At 47.4% G+C, this 4,980-nt stretch overlaps 1 long non-coding RNA gene across 2 annotated transcripts; it reads right to left on the bottom strand.

Annotated features, from left to right (window-relative positions):
* Positions 1 to 443: 443 nt before the first annotated feature.
* LOC138986398 (uncharacterized) lies at positions 444 to 4,261 on the bottom strand. 2 transcript variants are annotated; one of them, XR_011463245.1, is made up of 3 exons: positions 4,094 to 4,261; positions 2,333 to 2,425; positions 444 to 609 (listed from the first exon to the last, which is right to left on the bottom strand). It is a non-coding gene; the product is annotated as an uncharacterized lncRNA (long non-coding RNA). The 2 variants fall into 2 exon arrangements; XR_011463244.1 differs by having other exon boundaries at positions 444 to 1,365.
* Between the last annotated feature and the right edge of the window lie 719 nt (positions 4,262 to 4,980).

Genomic DNA, 4,980 nt, shown 5'->3' on the forward strand with positions numbered 1-4,980 from the left:
CAAAAAAAAAAAAAAAGACTCTCAGCCAGCCAGCCTGAGAAATGTACCAGGCCCCTTGGACTGCAGTCATTGATTTGTGTTTTGACAAATGGAACAACCTCAGACCCAAAAGCCTAGAAGGAAAAAGGGCTCACACAGTCACCTGTGTGCGTGCTAAGTCGATTCGGTCATGTCCGACTCTTTGCAACCCAGTCTGTGGACTGTAGCTTGCCAGGCTCCTCTGTCCATGGGATTCTCCAGGCAAGAATACTGGAGTGAGTTGCCATTTCCTTCTCCAGGGGATCTTCCAGACCCAGGGATCGAACCCACGTCTCTTTACATCTCCTGCAGTAGCAGGCAGGTTCTTTACGATTACCACCAGCTGAGAAGCCCACACACAGTCACGTAACCATGTTATTTGTCAAGTCCACTTTGTAAAACACTGTTCTGAAGCAAGCCGTTAATCGAGTATGGTCTGTTTTACTTTTGTAATGACAGCTCCCCTCTGCGTTCACTGTTTCTCGCCAAGTAAACGACACCAGTGTGCCTCAGTAGTCCATCTGAATAGGAGATTTTCCTATTGCCTCCGTCTAGTCCAAGGGTTGCCCAACTACACTCTGGTGCCTCTTTCTGTAAAATAATGATAATGTTTAATTGGAAACCAGACATGCCCGTTCATTTAGGTGTTGTCTATGGTTGCATCCTGGTTAAATCTACAACACAGCAGATTTAAATCGTTGCCACAGAGCCCTATGGCCCTCAAAACTTAAAATATTTACAATCGGGCCCTTTTCGGAGGAAGCTTGCCAAACCCTGATCTTGACACCAGAGACCTCCAGAGTTAGAACTTAGCTTGATAGATGAAAATGCTAGTTGCTGACAATGCAGGCATACAAGTCTATGCGAAGAGCTGCTCTGAGTAAAAGCAACAGAAGAAACCACACAGGAGAGATCTATAGATGTTAGCATATTTTGTTGCTGTGGTTCAGTTGCTCAGTCATGTCTCTTTGTGACCCCATGAACTGCAGCACACCAGGCTTCCCTGTCCTTCACTGTCTCCCACAGTTTGCTCCACCTCATGTCCATTGAGTCAGTAATGCCATTCAACCATCTCCTCCCCTGTCATCCCCTTCTCCTCCTGCTCTCAATCTTTCCCAGCATCAGGGTCAGCTCTTTACATCAGGTGGCCAAAGGATTGGAGTTTCAGCTTCAGCAGCAGTCCTTCCAATGAATATTCAGGGTTGATTTCCTTTAGGATGGACTGGTTGGATCTCCTTGCAGTCCAAGGGACTCTCAAGAGTCTTCTCCAGCTCCACCATTTGAAAGCATCAATTCTTTGGTGCTCAGCCTTCTTTATGGTCCAGCTCTCACAGCCATACATGACAACTGGAAAAACAATCAATCCTTCCACAATTTAAAATATCTTTAAAATTACAAGAACAATAAGGGAAAACATAAAAAAAAAAACCCCAAAGGGATTAATGTGCTCCATATCTAAAGAACTGTCCCAAATCTACAGGAAAGTCAGCTGTCCCAAATCTGCGGGAAAGCCAGCTGACAGTTCAACAGAACAGACTGAAAAAGGAGCAGAGACAAATTGCCACTATACAGAGCAGGAAACAGAGCTGGGAAAGAGAGAAGAGATGTTCAACCTAACTAGTGAATAGAGAAATTAAAAATATAATGAAATACTGGTTTCAGTTTGGGGGAAAAAAATTAGTGAAACAGTCAGTTATGTCCACTTAATGAAGATACTTGAAGGAAGTGATCTTGAGCCCTGATCAATTAGGAGGGGTGGGGTGGGGTCTATTCTGAAGGGCACTTGGCAGCATCTATTAAGAGTAAACACAAGGCCCTGACCCCTGCTGGCTAAGACAGTAAAGAATCTGCCTGCCATGCAGAAGACCCGAGTTTGATCCCTGGGTTGGGAAGATCCCCTGGAGGAAGGAATAGCAACCCACTTCAGTGTTCTTGCCTGGAGAATCCCACGGACAGTGGAGCCAGGCGGGCTAGAGTCCACGGGGTCGCAAACAGTCAGACATGACTGAGCACGCACGCAGCTCAAGGCACCCACCACTGGTTGCTCCCGAAAATGCCCTTAAGCACCAAGCCAGGCCCCCTGGGTTGGATGGAATCCTCCCTGGAGGCATAGCTAACAACCTAAGCATGGGACACGCTGGCCTCCGTGTCCACTGCTGAGCAGGGCCAGCGGCTCGGGTGCGAGAGCAGACGGCTGTCTAAGAAGGGAAGCAGAGGTGATGGATGAGCCATGTCTGTGACAACCGGTGGCTTCAAATCCTCGATTCCAGCTGCTGCAGAGACCAGCTGAGCACCTCTGTCCTGACTTACTTACCCGACCGGATGCTCTCTGTCTCCATTGCAATTTGGAATGACGTTTCTGTTGCCTTCACAGATGTGAACATCCTGTGTTCACTTCTACACAGCCCTACACAGAGAAGAACAGGGAAATACAGGAAAATAAACACATACAATTCGCAATATCCAGTGGAAAAGCGTCCCATCTTTGTCATAATCGGAGGAGTACAAATTCCTTTAAAACGGGCTGTTTCATTTGTTTTAATTCAGTGGCATCTGTGTGTGTGTGTGTGTGTGTGTGTGTGTGTGTGTGTGTGTGTGTGTGTGTCTCCCCTGACACTGCAATTCTCAACCTCAGGAAGGTGGAAGGGTAACACAGTTTATTCCTTTTAGTGCTTAGGTCCTAAACTTTTAGCAACGAAAATCTATTACTTCTATATTTGCAGAGTATTCCCCTTCATTTAAAAAAAAATTAAAACTTACAAGAAATTAAGTGTTATATATTTACAACTCAGACACTAAGATGCATGCATGTCATGCTTAGTCACTCAGTTGTGCCCGACTCTTTGCGACACCATGGACTATAGCCCACCAGGCTCTTCTGTCCATGGGATTTCCCAGGTGAGAATCCTAGAGTGGGGTGCCATTTCCTTTTCCAGGGGATCTTCCCCAACCTAGGGATTGAACTCGGGTCTCCTGCATTGCAGGCAGATTCTTTACCATCTGAGCCACCAGGGAAGCCCAAACTTTAAGATATAGTCAAAGGATTCCAAGCTATTTGATCGCTCAAAGGGAGAAACTGAGCAAAGGGAAGGGCGATGTCGTGATTTAGAGCATTTTATGTTTGATCTCTTAGCAGGCCTTAAATACGGGGTATTGATTACTAGCCTGGGCTGAACAGGCTTGCCATTAGCATGACGAAATCATATATTTTGAGCACTTGAGTGTATTAGATCCTGATGACTAGTGTGGTATGTGCAGTCGTGCTCACCACTACTCCACGACCTTCCTTGCTGTTGTTGTTGCTCAGTCACTCAGTCGTATCTGGAGTCTTTGTGACCCCATGGACTGCAGCACACCAGGCTTCCCTGTCCATCACCGTGTCCCGGAGCTTGCTCAAACTCAGGTCCATTGAGTCAGTAATGGCATGCAACCATCTCATCCTCTGTTGTCCCCATCTCCTCCCACCTTCAATCTTTCCCAGCATCAGGGTCTTTTCTAATGACTCATCTCTTTGCAGCAGGTGGGCAAAGTGTTGGAGTTTCAGCTTCAGCATCAGTCCTTCCAATGAATATTCAGGACTGATCTCCTTTAGGATGCACTGGTTGGATCTCCTTGCAGTCCAAGAGACTCTCCAGAGTCTCCTCCTACACCACAGTTTAAAACCACCAATTCTTTGGCGCTCACCTTTCTTTATAGTCCAACTCTCACATCCATACATGACTACTCAAAAAAACACAGCTTTGACTAGACGGACCTTTGTCGGCAGTCATGTCTCTGCTTTTGAATATGCTGTCTCGGTTGGTCATAGTTTTTCTTCCAAGGAGCAAGTGTCTTTTCATTTCATGGCTGCAGTCACCATCTGCAGTGATTTTGGAGCCCAGGAAAATAAAGTCTGTCACTGTTTCCATTGTCTCCCCATCTCTTTGCCGTGGGGAAGGATTAAACACCCCACCCAGCTGAACTTGGGTCTGGCCACGTGACATGTCTCCCCCACGAAGATGAGAAACGTAACATGTCAGGGGGAGACTTGATGGCAAGGTTGTCATTTTCCTCCACCCTCCTCATCTCCACCTACCTTGGTCCCCACGTGGCTTCAGCAGCAGGGGCCTCGGGCCAACTTGCAGTGACACGTTGCCAGAGCGAGACAGATGCTGCTTTGTGAGTCCCTGGGGTCGTCACTGACTGCACCATCTCGAAAGCTCCCCTCACAGATACGGCGGAAACCCAGGGAAAGACGCCACGGAGGATCTTTGGAAAGAAAAGGAAGTTTGCACAGGCTTCCTGGATTGCACAACACATGTTAACTCTTTTGACCCGCTGTTCTGTTCTCCGGCTATTTTTACACACTGTAATTATTCTTCGTGATATTTCACCAACTTAGTGAGAGGTCCTCCGGCTCTTCTGAGCCTGATTAACACGCAAGTGAGCGGAACGTCTTGGCTGCCTCAGAAGCTTTAATATTTCTAGCACAGCTCGCACTCTGCACTAAATGACACTGCTATCATCATCATCAAGCACGAAGAAGGCCACATTTCTGTAATACATTACCCAGCTCTTGTGTCCCTCGGTGACCCACTCCCACCCCCAGGCTCAGAAATAGAAGAGAAGGCAGCGAGAACCAGCTGCAAGTAATTTTTCCCAGATTCACTCTACGCCAGCTCAAAGACGAGTGTGAGAAGCTTCAATCCTTCGGCCACCTGATGCGAAGAACTGACTGCTTGGAAAAGACCCTGATGCTGGGAAAGATTGAAGGCGGGAGGGGAAGAGGACGACAGAGGATGAGATGGTTGGATGGCATCACCGACTCAATGGACATGGGTTTGGGTGGACTCTGGGAGTTGGTGATGAACAGGGGGGCCTGGCGTGCTGCAATTCATGGGGTCACAAAGAGTCGAATGTGACTGAGCAACTGAACTGAACTGGATACACACAAGTATGCATACTATCTTCACTGAAGGAGTG

This window comes from Bos mutus, chromosome X (genome assembly GCF_027580195.1).
Source record: "Bos mutus isolate GX-2022 chromosome X, NWIPB_WYAK_1.1, whole genome shotgun sequence".
NCBI lineage: Eukaryota > Metazoa > Chordata > Mammalia > Artiodactyla > Bovidae > Bos > Bos mutus.